The 18222-nt window shown below is 36.7% G+C and overlaps 1 long non-coding RNA gene across 1 annotated transcript in view; it reads left to right on the top strand.

Moving 5' to 3' along the window:
- LOC309614866 overlaps positions 1-12638 on the top strand; it is a 527064-nt gene extending 514426 nt beyond the window's left edge. The window contains exon 2 of the long non-coding RNA XR_014236443.1: positions 12184-12638. This is a non-coding gene — a long non-coding RNA (uncharacterized lncRNA). The remainder of the gene's footprint in view (positions 1-12183) is intronic.
- The last annotated feature ends 5584 nt before the right edge of the window (positions 12639-18222 follow it).

Below are 18222 nucleotides of genomic sequence, written 5' to 3'. Positions count from 1 at the left end.
CACTATAGATAATACACTGTCCACATATTCCGTCCTTTTGCACATACAGCTATCTTGGGGACATTTTTGTGGCACTTTCTGTAATCTCAGCTAATAGCAGCACAAAAAATAGCCTCTTTGGATGTTGTGGGTAATGAAGAGAGTCAGGGAAGTTTTCCCAGTGGGGTCGGCCACACTTACTTTCTCCGTGAGTGTAGGTGGGAAAAGCTATCTTCTTGAATGTGTTGCCCTTTTCTCCACACAGATTCAACACCTGTGGCAGGACAAGGCGATAGAAGAATAGACTGGAGATTTCTGGAAGGTGAGTTGGGATGAGTAAAGAGAAAGACTTATGAGACATTGTGATGGCCTCTTATCCTGGCAATCATTAATGCTCTCATGCATCTTGGTTCTTTTATTGTTCTATACTCTCAAAATTTTGGCTTAGGTCCGTTTAGGAATATCTAACTGGCAGAAAGCACATGTTGTGTACAATGATTGTTGTAGTTTATTTTTAATTAAAGTATTTACTGTGCCTACTTATCTTCCTATGTATAAGGACCCAGCTTGGGGAGGAACAGTCAAGAAGAGTCTAAGGGGTACATTTATCCCTCCATTGGCTTCTCCGAGGAGATAGCCACAAAAGAGGTATCCCATTACCTGGTACATGGTTGGTCTCAAAATATGTTTATACATTGGATAGCCTCTGCTTTGGTACCCTATAGTATCAACTGCTTTTTAGTCTTTAAGTGTCATGATTCTCAGATTTGGTCAGTTAACATATATACTAATATTTAAGGTCTGGGGCCTTCTACCTAGGCAAGAAGACAATAAAGAAACTTAGACCAGTAATAGTTTAACTTCCATAATACTACTGATCAGTCTAGAACCTTTGTATTCCAGTTCTCTAGTATTTGAGCTCTTCTTTTCTCATGGATTTCCCTTTTCCTCTTAGGTCTCCATTGACTGGGTTCCTAATTTGTTCTTCTAATTCTCCCACTGAAAAACATTCCATCTCTGAACTCCAGCCATTTTATGACTATGTGGCTATTATCAATTATAAAAAAATATGTGAAATCACACATATACTATCAAAATTGAACCCTCAGATTGATTCTCTACCTGTTTGGCTCAAACCACCACTGCTAAATAGATGAGCTTCTGGGCACCAGAAAGTGAAATGCCTTATTAACAGTTTCTGTATCTCTCTTCCTATTTATATCTACTGGACTAATGGACTAGCCCTGATGCTCCAATTATTTTTACCCTCAGTCCTGGAGGGGGATAAGTAAGGGAATGGAGTGTGTGGGAGAGAGGCCTCTGTGGACTTTTAGTTCATCCTATCATATCCTCTTCTGGCCCATCCCATTACTGTCCAAGTAAGCTTGATTATGATATTTTCATATTAGCTTTCCGAAAGTTACAGAACACAGAGGATACAAAATTGCATAGTGGTATAGACTCTGAAGACAAAAACCTTGTTTGAATCTAGCTTTGATACTTTGGGAAGTTATTTATCCTCATTGTGTCTCAGTTTCCTCATCTATAAAATGGGGGTAATAACAATCTCATAGGATTGTTGGGATGATTTAAAAAGTTATGTATAAAGGACTTCAAAGAGTGTCTGATCCATAGAAATCTCTCAAGAAGTTTTGGCTGTTCCATCTGGTCTTTGTTCTTAAAGAAAAGATAGCAATTTCTTGGGTAGATCTGCCCATCTTATAGCATACCCTAAGCTAACAATAGTCCAGAAAGTTGTTTATGGACTTTCCATCCTCAGTTCTGGACCTATTCTTCTCCTCAGCTTGAGACTCTTATTTCCAGACTTTTCCATTAATTACCTTTCATCCTTCAGAACTCCATTTAAATAGTTCCTCTTTAATTAGACCTTCCCTGGCCATGTTTTCTAAAGTTGTCTCTGCCTATTTTCTATATTTGATCTCATTTCTTTCCTCATAGCACAATTTATTACTATTTTAGTAATTTGTTAGTTAACTTTTTTGTCTGTTTCCTCCACTGGATAGCAAATTTAATGAAAATGGAGACTAAGTTTTAGATAGATAGATAGATAGATAGATAGATAGATATTGATAAATATTGAATGAATATTGAGATGTTGCACGACCATCAGAAATTTCAAAAAGAAACACCCGTATTACACCTGCTTCCTTGAAGGAAATTGGAGAAATGTAGATATTCAGAAAAACCTCAGAACACTGTTTACCTGCTTTTTCTGTAATAGCCCTATATTAATTCAGTATTTGATAGCCTTGTTGATTTTTTTTATTTATTTATTATTTTTTTAAATACTCTTTTTTTTAAAAATTTTTATTTATTTATTTATTTATTTATGGCTGTGTTGGATCTTCGTTTCTGTGCGAGGGCTTTCTCTAGTTGCGGCAAGTGGGGGCCACTCTTCATCGCGGTGCGCGGGCCTCTCACCATCGCGACCTCTCCTGTTGTGGAGCACAGGCTCCAGATGCGCAGGCTCAGTAGTTGTGGCTCACGGGCCCAGTTGCTCCGCGGCATGTGGGATCTTCCCAGACCAGGGCTCGAACCCGTGTCCCCTGCATTGGCAGGCAGATTCTCAACCACTGCGCCACCAGGAAAGCCCTCCTTGTTGATTTTTTGAAATTCCAACTCTAACTTTGTTATACTTGAGCTTGAATTGAAACTCGATGTCACATTGCAGTGGACCTAAGTCACTATCTAGAATATGATCCACTGACAAATTAACTTCTACTCCTGACCCAGGAAAATTTGGGATTGATGGAGCCAGACTGTAATTGATACAAGTTCTTCCCTAAGTGTGCAAATGCATCTCATCTTCTTAATACTCTTGTTCTTGGGTCAGTTACCTGCTTGTAACAAAAGCGAAAAACTGGAGGGAGTGATCGGATATCTTATATTCCACCACGATGATGTGCCCTAGGAGTCATGGAACATCTCCAAACCCTTTATAAATTTCAAGTTAACTAAATCAAGCTAGTATTTATTAGGTGACTAGTAGCAGGCATAATGCAATTAGGCATTAGATGTAGTCTGTCCCTGTACTTTGCAAGGATAGAGCCTAATAGGAGTTTACACACACCAAAAAATAACTAAAATGTATACCAAATATGCTATGATAATTCCATTCTATGCAAAAGCTGAGAAGGAACAGTGAAAAATATTACTTAACTACCATTTATGGTATAGTTACTTTATATAGAGCTACTGGACACTTTTTTTTTTTTGACTTAAATTATTTCATTCAACATTTAAATCTGGTTCTTGAAAAATGTTTTCCGAGGTATGTTTTGTGACTTGGGATAGAGGACAGCACAGGGAAAGGGATAGAACTGGAAAAATCCATAGTCCATTTGTGAAACAGCAAATATCATTATGTGATTGAAGCAAGGGTTCCATGAGAGAGAGACAGGAGCTGAGACTGTTAAGGTAGGCTGCATCTAAGACACGAGGGGCATTTCAAAAACAAAACCAAAAAAAAAAAAAAAAAAAAAATTGAGCAATTTCTCTTGGACAGAAGCATCCACTAGCCCAAAATCCATGTGGTAAGACTGCACAACATGTTTTAAAATCAAATATATTAGTATTACCATAATATACTATTGGTGTTACTATGAAAATTTATTTAAATTTTCTAATAATACATAAATATATTTTAATAGTAATACCAATGCATGGCAAAATACTCCAAGATTTTTTAAAATTTGAAATTAAGGCATTATAAGCTAGTTATTGATTAAGCTACTTATTAATTTTGATGGTGTCAGTGAAAGAACTGATATTTAATACAAGCTGGATATTCTCAGGGGAGAAATTCTGATGACTACAATTAGCCATGGTCTCTCTTGGTTTTAATTTTGACAGTGCTTTCATGGAAAGGACTTTAACAGAAGCAGGTGGCCTCAAATATTACAAAAGCTAGAACTTGACCACATAGCAATACATTTTATATTTAGGGGGTTATTATGCTTTTTTGTTGGGCATAAGTCATTATTTTCAGCTTTATTAGTTCTTAAAAATGAGCCATAAATTGGATCGAGGTTTTGGCATCTGGAGGTGTGTTAGCGCACGTATTAATAGTGAAGATTTTGACTCTTTTGTTTTCTTGTTTTTATAGACTCTGGGAGGCAAAATTTTTGAAAATAAGATAGCAATGAATGAATTTAATAGACTGGACGTATTGGAGAAATTTCTCTAAAAGAAGTGGGAAAACTTATCTTCATAAGTTTTAATGTTCTAATAGCTTTTCTGAGCTATAATTAGCATACAATAAACTCCACATATTTAAATTACGCAATTGGATAAATGTTGGCATATGAATATGCACATGAAAATATCAACATGATCAAGATAAGGAATGTCTCCATGGCTCCCAAAGTTCCCTCTGCTCTTTCGTCCTGGGTTCCTCTGACCCCCTTCTTGTTCCTAGGCAACCTGTGATTGGCTTTCTGTGGGTATTTTAGTGGAGTTTTATGTAAACGAAGTATATGCTATACGTGACACAGCAAGGATGGATCTCAAAATAATTATGCTGAGTGGAGAAAAACAAACAAAAAAGGGTATATTTTCAGTAGCTTTTCAATACAGAGAGTTTTGTGGCTCTGTTTATGCAGTTTTATCAAGAGAAGACCTTATAATTAGTTTTATAAACTTTGTCAGTTAACTTTGAAAAAAATAAAAATCTTTAATCATTTTACAAAGTTAGGGTCACCAGCAAAGCCCATTAACAATTCCCGGGAAATAAAAATAGAATCTGGGTAATAAAATAAAGTCTGACCTTTTTTTCTTTTGTGCTCTGTCTAGTTTCACTTGCTCTTAGCAGGCCGCGTGCAGAGGCCTCAAACCTGGCACTCAGACCAGCGTTCCTGGTGCCAAATGGCCGTGCCAGCACCTCAACTCAGTGGGCCGTGTGCAGAGACAGCACTAATATCTGGAGCCTGGAGCAACACAGCTGTGCCAGCCCAGCTAGAACTCTGCTCCATCCCAGGATTACAAGACCCGGTATAAATCAGCCCCAGCCACGGAGAGCAGAGAGTGTGTGCTCTAGAGCATGAGCTCGCACGTCCTCATTCTTTGATCAAAGAATAAAGCTTTGCTTCTGAACCGAACTCAGTCTCATTCTACTGGCACGAGTGACAGCAGGCAGAAGGACCCTTGTCAGGGACCAACGTGGCAGGGTCAGTAGTGAGGAAAAGGAATTATAATCTTAAATACAAGGGGTGAAATCAATAGGTTGAATTCCCCCATGTCTTAGATCTGATTAATTAAATCTCAGTAAGACTGCATAGTCTAATCGCCTTACTTAAAAAATAATAATCAAAACAACTAAATACTTTATGATTCAAGTTTAGCCAAAAATCTCAGAAGGAAATAAATGAAAATTGAAAAGTCATGATGTCAGTTTCTTTCTTCTTATGGGCAAATATTGAACCTGTCTTGCAAGATTCTTAGTAAAAATCCTGCCAATGAAAAAAACTATTGAAAGCCTGGAAGAGCGATATTCTCTTTCACGTTGAGCAAACTATTAAAATATTATTTTTATGTTTTCATTGTAGATGCCTCATCTCTATTCAGTGATCTCAGATTTTTCCATGAGAATTCTGATCAAAATTCTCAAATTCTTTAATGGCAAACGAATCTACACTCCTATATCATGTGTTTAGATAATTTTTAAGTGATTATAATAATTTTTCATTTTTCTTAGTTCCATGTCTCAATATATAGGTATTAAATGAAGATTAAAAGACTGATTGCATGCGTGCATGAAGTAATTAATTAATCCCCCTTGGATTCATCGCTTTTATAATTAATGTGTGATCTTAACCTAAAGAAGACCATATTATATCTCAACGTGTATCTCAGTCTGATGATGATCATAATTTCCAATCCTAAAACTTCCATATCTACCTGGAAACATTGCTGCCTCTCTAATGAGCCTCCTTTTTCACATAACTAAGAAACTGATAGATTTCAAGACAAACTATCCTTCAACCATGAAGAACAGAGGTGAAGAGAAAGTCAGATTTGAGTTGTTATGCTTCCGTTTTAAAAAATCATTAACAGAGGACATCTCAGTGTTTATGAGATATAGAATTGTACTGAATTCCAGATGGGCATGCTACCAAAGAAGAAAAGGTAGATCATAAAATGAATGGCAAATGATAAGAATTTCACCAGCTAAAGGGAAGGACAAGCCAGGCCAAGGATATATAGCATGTACAAATAATGCATTTACAAAGTTGACAACATTCTTCTGATTAGTGGTACAATTCTTGTTGGACTTCTGTAAACCTTTGTAAAATTCTTTGTTAAAATTTCTTCAAGTTAGATTTATCTCACTAAAATTTTAAAAAACATTTTTATTAATCAATTGATATGTCACTTCTTTAATAAAAGTATATTCTTTCACCTAGAAATGCTGACAATATCCAACTGACCTTAGCCACCTTTGTCATTTGCTCCCTCCCTGCATTTAATCACATATGTTTGTAAAATTCCTTACTTGATTTTGTCCTGATGAGAGGAGATCCAAAAAAATTTAACTCAAATAAGCAAACTTTTGGAAACTATATGGAGATAATTAAAGAGAGATTCATTTTCCTTTTGTTAAATTATTTACTTTTTTTAAAACATCTTTATTGAAGTATAATTGCTTTACAATGGTGTGTTAGTTTCTACTGTATAACAAAGTGAATCAGCTATACATATACATACATCCTCATATCTCCTCCCTCTTGCATCTCTCTCCCACCCTCCCTATCTCACCCCTCTATGTGGAGACAAAGTACCGAGCTGATCTCCTTATGCTATGCGGCTGCTTCCCACTAGCTATCTATTTTACATTTGGTAGTGTATATATGTCCATGACACTCTCTCACTTCATCCCAGCTTCCCCTGTCCCCCCACCGTGTGCTCAAGTCCATTCTCTATGTCTGTGTCTTCATTCCTGTCCTGCCCCTAGGTTCTTCAGAACCTTTTTTTTTTTTTTAATTCCATGTATATGTGTTACCACACGGTATTTATTTTTCTCTTTCTGACTTACTTCACTCTGTATGACAGTCTCTAGGTCCATCTACCTCACTACAAAAAACTCAATTTTGTTTCTTTTTATGGCTGAGCAATATTCCATTGTATGTATGTGCCACATCTTCTTTATCCATTCATCTGTCGATGGACACTTAGGTTGATTCCATGTCCTGGCTATTGTAAATACAGCTACCATGACCATTGTGGTACATGACTCCTTTTGAATTATGGTTTTCTCAGGGTATATGCCCAGTAGTGGGATTGCTGGGTCGTATGGTAGTTCTATTTTTAGTTTTTGGAGGAACCTCCATACTGTTCCCCATAGTGGTTGTATCAATTTATATTCCCACTAACAGTGCAAGAGGGTTCCCTTTTCTCCACACCCTCTCCAGCATTTATTGTAGATTTTTTGATGATGGCCATTCTGACCAGTGTGAGGTAACACCTCATTGTAGTTTTGATTTGCATTTCTCTAATGATTAGTGATGTTAAGCATCCTTTCATGTGTTTGTTAGCAATCTGTATATCTTCTTTGGAGAAATGTCTATTTAAGTCTTCTGCCCACTTTTAGATTGTATTGTTTGTTTTCTTGATATTGAGCTGAATGAGCTGCTTGTATATTTTGGAGATTAATCCTTTGTCAGTTGCTTTGTTTGCAAATATTTTCTCCCATTCTGAGGGTTGCCTTTTCATCTTGTTTATGGTTCCCTTTGATGCACAAAAGCTTTTAAGTTTCATTAGGTCCCATTTGTTTATTTTTGTTTTTATTTCCATTTCTCTAGGAGGTGAGTCAAAAAGGATCTTGCTATGATTTATGTCATGGAGTGTTCTGCCTGTGTTTTCCTCTAAGAGTTTGATAGTGTCTGGCCTTACATTTAGGTCTTTAATCCATATTGAGTTTATTTTTGTGTATGGTGTTAAAGAGTGTTCTAATTTCATTCTTTTATGTGTAGCTGTCCAGTTTTCCCAGCACCACTTATTGAAGGGGCTGTTGTTTTTCCATTGTATATTCTTGCCTCCTTTATCAAAGATAAGGTGACCATATGTGTGTGGGTTTATCTCTGGGCTTTCTATCCTGTTCCATTGATCTATATTTCTGTTTTTGTGCCAGTACCATACTGTCTTGATAACTGTAGCTTTGTAGTATAGTCTGAAGTCAGGGAGCCTGATTCCTCCAGCTCTGTTTTTCTTTCTCAAGATTGCTTTGACTATTCAGGGTCTTCTGTGTTTCCATACAAATTGTGAAATTTTTTGTTCTACTTCTGTGAAAAATGCCATGGGTAGTTTGATAGGGATTGCATTGAATCTGTAGATTGCTTTGGGTAGTAGAGTCATTTTCACAATGTTGATTCTTCCAATACAAGAACATGGTATATCTCTCCATCTGTTAGTATCATGTTTAATTTCTTTCATTAGTGTCTTATAGTTTTCTGCATACAGGTCTTTTGTCTACTTAGGTAGGTTTATTCCTAGGTATTTTATTCTTTTTGTTGCAATGGTGAATGGGAGTGTTTCCTTAAATTCTCTTTCAGGTTTTTCATCATTAGTTTATAGGAATGCAAGAGATTTCTGTGCATTAATTTTGTATCCTGCTACTTTACCAAATTCATGGATTAGCTCTAATAGTTTTCTGGTGGCATCTTTAGGATTCTCTATGTATAGTATCATGTCATCTGCAAACAGTGACAGTTTTACTTCTTTTCCAATTTGGATTCCTTTTTCTTCTCTGATTGCTGTGGCTAAAACTTCCAAAACTATGTTGAATAATAGTGGTGAGAGTCGGCAACCTTGTCTTGTTCCTGATCTTAGTGGAAATGGTTTCAGTTTTTCACCATTGAGAACGATGTTGGCTGTGGGTTTGCCATATATGGCCTTTATTATGTGGAGGTAAGTTCCCTCTATGCCTACTTTCTGAAGGGTTTTGTGTCATAAATCGGTGTTGAATTTTGTCGAAAACTTTTTCTGCAGCTATTGAGATGATCATATGGTTTTTCTCCTTCAGTTTGTTAGTATGGTGTATCACATTGATTGATTTGCATATATTGAAGAATCCTTGCATTCCTGGGATAAACCCCACTTGATCATGGTGTATGATCCTTTTAATGTGCTGCTGGATTCTGTTTGCTAGTATTTTGTTGAGGATTTTTGCATCTATGTTCATCAGTGATATTGGCCTATAGGTTTCTTTTTTTGTGGCATCTTTGTCTGGTTTTGGTATCAGGGTGATGGTGGCCTCATAGAACGAGTTTAGGAGTCTTCCTCCCTATGCTATATTTTGGAAGAGTTTGAGAAGGATAGGTGTTAGCTCTTCTCTAAGTGTTTGATAGAATTCACCTGTGGAGCCATCTGATCCTGGGGTTGTTTGTTGGAAGATTTTAAATCACAGTCTCAATTTCAGTACTTGTGACTGGTCCGTTTATATTTTCTATTTCTTCCTGCTTCAGTCTCGGAAGGTTGTGCTTTTCTAAGAATGTGTCCATTTCTTTCAGGTTGTCCATTTTACTGGCATATAGTTTCTTGTAGTAATCTCTCATATCCTTTGTATTTCTGCAGTGTCAGTTGTTACTTCTCCTTTTTCATTTCTAGTTCTATTGATTTGAGTCTTCTCCCTTATTTTCTTGATGAGTCTGGCTAATGGTTTATCAATTTTGTTTATCTTCTCAAAGAACCAGCTTTTAGTTTTATTGATCTTTGCTATTATTTCCTTCATTTCTTTTTCATTTATTTCTGATCTGATCTTTATGATTTCTTTCCTTCTGCTAACTTTGCGGGGGTTTTTTTTGTTGCTGTTCTTCTTTCTCTAATTGCTTTAGGTGTTAAGTTTAGGTTGTTTATTTGAGATGTTTCTTGTTTCTTAATGTAGGATTGTATTGGTATAAACTTCCCTCTTAGAACTGCTTTTGTTGCATCCCATAGGTTTTGGGTCATCATGTTTTCATTGTCATTTGTTTCTAGGTATTTTTTGATTTCCTCTTTGATTTCTTCAGTGATCTCTTGGTTATTAAGTAGTGTATTGTTAAGCCTCCATGTGTTTGTATTTTTTACAGATTTTTGCCTGCAATTGATATCTAGTCTCATAACGTTGTGTTTGGAAAAGATACTTGATACACTTTCAATTTTCTTAAATTTACCAAGGCTTGATTTGTGACCCAAGGTATGATCTATGCTGGAGAATGTTCCATGAGCACTTGAGAAGAAAGTGCATTCTGTTGTTTCTGGATGGAATGCCCTATAAATATCAATTAAGTCCATCTTGTTTAATGTATCATTTAAAGCTTGTGTTTACTTATTTATTTTCATTTTGGATGATCTGTCCATTGGTGAAAGTGGGGTGTTAAAGTCTCCTACTATGATTGTGTTACTGTGAATTTCCCCTTTTATGGCTGTTAGCATTTGCCTTATGTATTGAGGTGCTCCTATGTTGGGTGCATAAATATTTACAGTTGTTGTATCTTCTTCTTGGATTGATCCCTTGATCATTATGTAGTGTCCTTCTTTGTCTCTTGTAATAGTCTTTATTTTAAAGTCTATTTTGTCTGATATGAGAACTGCTACTCCAGCTTTCTTTTGATTTCCATTTGCATGGAATATCTTTTTCCATCCCCTCACTTTCAGTGTGTATGTTTCCCTAGGTCTGAAGTGGGTGTCTTGTAGACAGCATAGGTATGGGTCTTGTTTTTGTATCCATTTAGCCCGTCTATGTCTTTTGGTTGGAGCATTTAATCCATTTATGTTTAAGGTTGTTATCGATATGTATGTTCCTATTACCATTTATTTAAGTGTTTTGGGTTTGTTATTGTAAGTCTTTTCCTTCTCTTGTGTTTCCTGCCTAGAGAAGTTCCTTTAGCATTTTGTTGTAGAGCTGGTTTGGTGGTGCTGAATTCTCTTAGCTTTTGCTTGTCTATAAAGGTTTTAAGTTCTCCGTCAAATCTGAATGAGATCCTTGCTGGGTAGGGTAATCTTGGCTGTAGGTTTTTCCCTTTCATCACTTTAAATATGTCCTGCCACTCCTTTCTGGCTTGCAGAGTTTCTGCTGAAAGATCAGCTATTAACCTTATGGGGATTCCCTTGTGTGTTATTTGTTACTTTTCCCTTCCTGTTTTTAATATTTTTTCTTTGTGTTTAATTTTTGATAGTTTGTCTAATATTTGTCTTGGCATGTTTCTCCTTGGATTTATCCTGTATGGGACTCTCTGTGCTTCCTGGAATTGATTGACTATTTCCTTACCTATATTAGGGAAATCTTTAATGATAATATCTTCAAATATTTTCTTAGTCCCTTTTATTTCTCTTCTTCTTCTGGGACCAGTATAATTCGAATGTTGGTGCATTTAATGTGTCCCAGAAGTCCCTGAGATTGTCCTCAATTGTTTTCATTCCTTTTTCTTTATTCTGCTCTGTGGTAGTTATTTCCACTATTTTGTCTTCCAGGTCACTTGTCCATTCTTCTGCCTCAGTTATTCTGCTATTGCTTCCTTCTACAGAATTTTTAATTTCTTTTATTGTGTTGGTCATCACTGTTTGTTTGCTCTTTAGTTCTTCTAGGTCCTTGATAAACGTTTCTTGTATTTTCTCCATTCTATTTCCAAGATTTTGACCCATCTTTACTCTCATTACTCTGAATTCTTTTTCAGGTAGACTGCCTATTTCCTCTTCATTTGTTTGGTCTGGTAGGTTTTTACCTTGCTCCTTCATCTGCTGTGTGGTTCTCTGTCTTCTCATTTTTCTTAACTTATTGTGTTTGGGGTCTCCATTTTGCAGGCTGCTGGTTCATAGTTCCCATTGTTTTTGGTGTCTGCCCCCAGTGGCTAAGGTTGGTTCAGTGGGTTGTGTAGGCTTCCTGGTGGAGGGAACTAGTGCCTGTGTTCTGGTGGATGAGGCTGGATCTTGTCTTTCTGGTGGGCAAGACCATGTCCAGTAGTGTGTTTTGGGGTGTCTGTGATCTTATTATGATTTTAGGCAGACTCTCTGCTAATGGGTGGGACTGTGTTCCTGTCTTGCTAGTTGTTTGGCATAGAGTGTCCAGCACTGCAGCTTGCTGGTCGTTGAGTGAAGCTGGGTCTTAGCGTTGAGATGAAGATCTGTGGGAAAGCTTTCTCCATTTGATATTATGTGGGGCCAGGAGGTCTCTGTTGGACCAATGTCCTGAACTCGGATCTCCCACCTCAGAGGCTCAGGCCTGACACCCAGCCAGAGCACCAAGACTCTGTCAGCCACACAGCTCAGAAGAAAAGGGAGAGAAAGAAAAGAAAGAAAGAAAGAAAGAAAGAAAGAAAGAAAGAAAGAAAGAAAGAAAGAGTAAGAAAGAAAGAAGAAAGAAAGAAAGAAAGAAAGAAAGAAAGAAAGAAAGAAAGAAAAAGAGTAAGAAAGAAAGAAGAAAGAAAGAAAGAAAGAAGAAAGAAAGAAAGAAAAGAAAGGAAGGAAGCAAGGAAGGAAGGAAAGAAGGAAGGAAGGAAGAATGAAAGAAAGAGAGAAAGAAAGCATAAAATTAAGTTATTAAAATAGAAAAAAATTATTAAAAATAAAAAAATATAAAAATAATTTTAAAAAGAATGAAAGAAAGAAGAGAGCAACCAAACCAGAAAACAAATCCAGCAATGATAACAAGCACTAAAAAGTATACTTTTTTTTTTTCCTTTGTGTCAGTTTAGCTTCACTTGCTCACAGGGTGCAGTGTTGAGAGATTCATTTTCATAGGCTTTAAGAATTGTGTTGGAAACCAGAATGAGTGAAAGGGCCAAGGATCATTTTCGCAAAATCTCTGTATTTGAGGTTCAGGAGGAAGGAGCAGGAGGGAGTCAGCATCCAGAATACATGTAGAATTTGGGACCTACGGTGTGTCAAGTGGGTCGTTTGGAGTTTGTTTGCACACAATGTTCATGGACCCTGGGTGAAAAACGTCAGGAGAGTTAAGGTCAATGTTCTCAGAGCACCAAAATTAAGACCCATGAACATTTAATTCCACTAGGAAGTTTATATATATATGTGTGTGTGTGTGTGTGTGTGTGTGTGTGTGTGTGTGTGTATTCCCCATATGCAGACCATCCTAAAAAACATTAGGGTGCATTTTCTTACTGTGTTCTTTCCAGCTATGTGTTATTACTGTCCCATGTAAATCCCCTGACTTTATTCTCAGCTTGCATCTTCTGACTTTCAGAATGTCCTTGCCTCCTTCCTTAATCTATTTAATAACTGTCTGACTTCATGAGATCTAGTTTTCAAGTCCCACGTCTTCCAGGGCCTTTCTGGATCCCTGCAGCTTGCAGAGAGCTCTCAGCCTTCACTATCCTCTTCTCCAGCACAACTATCTGTTCCCCTCAGTTCATCCTTTAAAGGTAGATTGCACTGTAACATCATGATTTATGGACCCATCATCTCCTCAGCTAGATTGCACATTTTTCAATGGCAATGATAAATTAACTTACCTGTCTTTCATAAAATGTGGTTTCTATAATAGATCAAATCATTTGTTATATCCTCAATACATATTTGATGAATAAATGAATGAATAATAAAAGATCAGTTTTGAGCACCATCTCAGGGAAAAGGTACCACCTCAAGATGAGATTTTGCTTTTCTTTCTGGTATTGACGCTTCTACTGGTGATGACAAGGGTTGGAGTGGGCGAGGTGTTGTGATGGGACCCCTCTTCCCCAGAAAGAGCATTAGAAGGAACCAGGAATGGAGCTACTGCAGTGTGGTAAACCATGGGATGGCAGGGGCAGAGGAATAGTGCCTGATCCCAAATGCCCAGACAGATGTACACCACAACTCCTCCTCTGCAGATGGAATGTAAGAGCAGCCTCACAGGAAAAATATAGAGTGGAGATAAAGAACAGGAGAATTCAGAAATAAAACTGGGTGGGGGCTTGAAGCCATACACCATAACTAGAGTCTAGATGGTTAACTTCTACAATTTCAGTAGGAATTAAGAAAGAAAAGTTATTTAGAAGTGTCTTGTCTTCGGTAACCAAAGCAGTTGTGCTATCCAATAGTTGTTAATATTTATTGAATACTTACTATGTCCCAAGGCTCTTAAGTATATTGTATATGTAGGTAATATTATATAATTACATTCATTTTAAAGATAAGAAATCTGAGGCCCAGAGATATTAAGTCACTTGCTCAAGGTCAAACAGCTGGTAACTGGAAGAAACAACATGTGAACCCAGGTCAAAATAGAAAATCTGTTGCTGTGAATGTAGATTTAAGTTTTGTTAGACAGCTAATTACAAAACACACAGTTTTGCTGACTAAATGGCAATTAGTTTGTAGCCCACTTTCCCCCCCAAATATTCAATACTGTTCCACCAGATTCCATGATTAAATGTCAAACTATAAAAATTAAGATAGGCAAAACCTGTGGCAGTTAGAATTCTGAGAATATCCAGACAATTTTTTTCAAATGTTTTGGGTTTGGCAAAGCCTCCTAACACATTTTGCCAAGTCTTTTTCTCCTTAATTTTTAAATCCCTGTATATTTCAAGTGAAATATAATATGTTTCTGATTCATTTACATTTAACTCATCAAAACTTTGGTAAGAGTTATCTTATGGCCGAAGCCCTTTTCCCCCTTGAGGAAATCATGTTTTACTGATATCTAACTGCATCCAATGCACAAAGTTCAAGATGTGTTCTAACATTCAACAAAGCTAAAGTGGCTTCTAAAACTGGAAAACCGATCAACTACTAGGTTAATTTACAGTGGCATTGTTAGGGGAATCTATCAGTGGACGATGGCCTTGTTTGAACCTGTGACCTATGGTGTATTTTGGTTATGTAATAATGAAAACAGTGATAAAAAAGAAGTACATAAAAGCAGCATTTTCATACAAAACGTTTGTGTACACATCTACCTGAATTGCAGTCAGTTGTAAGGTATCTTAACTATCCAAAATCAAACTCTTTAAAAAACTAACTGATAAATAAATAAATAACTCTTTAAATTGCCTAAAAATATGTAGAAAAGAAATGCATTTTTTTTTCGCACTTAGAGGCTCGACAATAATGTCAGGTTCTAAGTATTCAAAGTAGTTTGATTTGATCGCTATCTTTCTTTTTTTTTTAAACTTCGGGTTTATTTATTTATTTATTTATTTATGGCTGTGTTGGGTCTTCGTTTCTGTGCGAGGGCTTCCTCTAGTTGCGGCGAGCGGGGGCCACTCCTCATCGCGGTGCGCAGACCTCTCATTATCGCGGCCTCTCTTGTTGCGGAGCACAGGCTCCAGACGCACAGGCTCAGTAGCTGTGGCTCACGGGCCTAGTTGCTCCGTGGCATGTGGGATCTTCCCAGACCAGGGCTCGAACCCGTGTCCCCTGCATTGGCAGGCAGACTCTCAACCACTGCGCCACCAGGGAAGCCCCGGTATCTTTCTTAATAATCAGAGATACCTCTCAGGTCCTTGTTAAGGTTCTTAGTCACCTAGTGAAAGGTCTCTTGGTTGCTTTCAATTTTTGGCAACTATGAACAAAGTTGCTATAAACATTCATGTGGAGCTTCTTGTGAGGATAAGTTTTCACATACCTAGGAGTGTGATTAGTAGGTTTTATGCTAAACATATGTTTACTTTTGTAAGAAACTGCCAAAATGTCTTCCAAAGTGCCTCCTTTACTTTGTAATAGTTATTTCTTATTTAAATGCCATCTTAAGTCACCTGTAGTATAGTAAGTAGAAAATGCTCATTTTTGTCTTATTCTTTCTTTGTGAATTGTACAATTATGTTTGCGTGTAAATGTCTGTGTCTGTGTGATAGTGTGTGTGTGACAGTGTGTGTCACGATGGTAGTGATGCAAGAATAGCTCCTCTCCCCGTCGCATTCTCCTTTTCTCCTTCCCTGCACCACAGCTGGGAAATTAACATGAGTCTTAAATTCATTGCTTATAATTAGGGATAAGAAAGGATATGAGCTCTCACTCATAGCTGATTAATTCTCAATTTCATAGCTGCTTGATTTAATTTATTGTTACAGATATATCATAATTCTTAAACTATTAATATTTTGTATGTTGTGCTTATTCAACATTTATTCAACAGCTGCTTATTCGTTTTTTACAGTATGTCAAACATTGTATATTTATTCACCCTTTGATTCATGAGATTAAATGCTAGGTTTTTGTAGGACCATGTTAGTCACCTACAGAACAAAAATAATAATTATCATAAGTAGGGATACAGTCTACTTTACCAACTCAAAATGTAGTATTTTATATCTGCAGAGTATAAGCATAGGTATACTGTAGTCTTATTTAACATAAGAACAAAAGAATTTCTGTTCTGGGCTTCATTCACTGCTCATACAATATACCATGGGCTTTTTCAGTGGTGTTAAACCCGTGGGAGGGTATGTGTTTTTTTTCTTGAAACTTTCTCCCCTCTGGCTCTGTTGTTTCCCTTCCTCTGGCCACTCATCTGTGACATTTGTTGGCCCCTCTTCCTCTGCCTGCTTTTTAAATATTGTGTTTCCCACATTTCCTGTCTTAGTAATTCTCGTATCTCTCTCAAGATGATCTTATCCACGCCTCCAAAGTCTATTACACATTGAAGAATCACAAATTTATAAACTCTAGTTTCTCCTTCTTTGTCATCCTCTAGACTGGAATTCCATCTGCTTACTGAAAATTTGTCCCTGGAGGTCCTGAAAACAGCGCATATTTAAATGGTCTAAAACTGAACTCATTATCTGCCACCAATAGCTACATTTTTCCTCCCTCCCTCCCTCCCTCCCTTTCTTCCCTTTCTTTCCTTCTTTCTTTGTTGAAATAGATACTTCATGCAACAAGTTAAAAACAAAGTACAATCAATACAAAGTAATTCCTCAGAGGCAACTGTTCTCAAGTTACTTGTATGTCCTCCTATAGACATTCAATGCAAATTATATATATATATATATATATATATATACACATATATATATATGTCTGTTGTCAATTTTTAGCACAATTGATAGCATATGCACAATGTCCTGCATCTTGCTTTTCTCATTTAACATATTTTGGAAATCAGTCCATGTCAATAAACACAGACCTGACTCATTGCTTTGAATGAATACAGCATGTACACATTTATATGGGTAAACATAGCATAACCTATTGATGGACAATTTCATTTGTTTTCCATTTTTGTTACTGTAAAAATGCTAAAATTAATGATGAAATGCATGCTGTGCATGTATCTATAGGTTGAAATCATAGAAAGTAAAATTATTAGTCAAAGGGGAAGTGCATTAAAAATTTTAATGGCTATGGCTTAATTTATCTCTAGTCTACCTCCACATCCATACCCTGGTCAAAGTATTTTTATCAATATTTTTCAGTTTTTGCATATTTGATTAGAGAAAAATGATATCCCAGCATAGATCAATTTTTATTTCTCATCTTGTGGGTGTTCTTTTTTTTTTTTTAATTATTTACTTATTTATGGCTGTGCTGGGTCTTCGTTTCTGTGCGAGGGCTTTCTCTAGTTGCGGCGAGCGGGGGCCACTCTTCATCGCGGTGCGCGGGCCTCTCACTATCGCGGCCTCTCTTGTTGTGGAGCACAGGCTCCAGACGCGCAGGTTCAGTAATTGTGGCTCATGGGCCTAGTTGCTCCGTGGCATGTGGGATCCTCCCAGACCAGGGCTCGAACCCGTGTCCCCTGCATTGGCAGGCAGATTCTCAACCACTGCGCCACCAGGGAAGCCCCTTGTGGGTGGTTTTTAACATTAATTTTAAATGGTTTCAAATGTCTACTTGTTTTCCTATTTGATTATTATTTTTTTCTTCTACATTTGAATAACCTCTTTGTTTATTAAATGTATTAACTTCTTGCCTGGAATGTCTATTAAAAACACCTTTTTCACAGTTTTTCATTTATCTTTTCCAATTGACTTGGCTTTTTTTTTTCTTGCAGGACTAGCTAAATTTTTATGAATTAAAATTAAATTTTCTATACTTTAACAGCTTTAGTGCTAATGTTATACTGGATTTATGAAAAAAAATGAAAGTTTTCCCTTTTTTACAATACTCTGATATGGTGTAAATAATACTAAAGTTACATATTTTTAAAACTTTGGTAGGAGTTTTCTGCTTTTCTAGTTGGACCTGTTACTTTATTGGGGGAGTGGGTCTTTGAATACTTTTCTGTAATTGTTGGTACCTTTCAATTCTCTAGTTCTTCTTGGGTAGTTTGGTAAAAACAAATTTTCACTTTAATTAGACTTTCAAATATAA

Source organism: Balaenoptera borealis (genome assembly GCF_965194805.1).
Source record: "Balaenoptera borealis genome assembly, chromosome: 17".
Lineage (NCBI taxonomy): Eukaryota > Metazoa > Chordata > Mammalia > Artiodactyla > Balaenopteridae > Balaenoptera > Balaenoptera borealis.
Note: the sequence above shows the minus strand (reverse complement) of the source record. Positions and strands in the feature narration are given on the sequence as shown.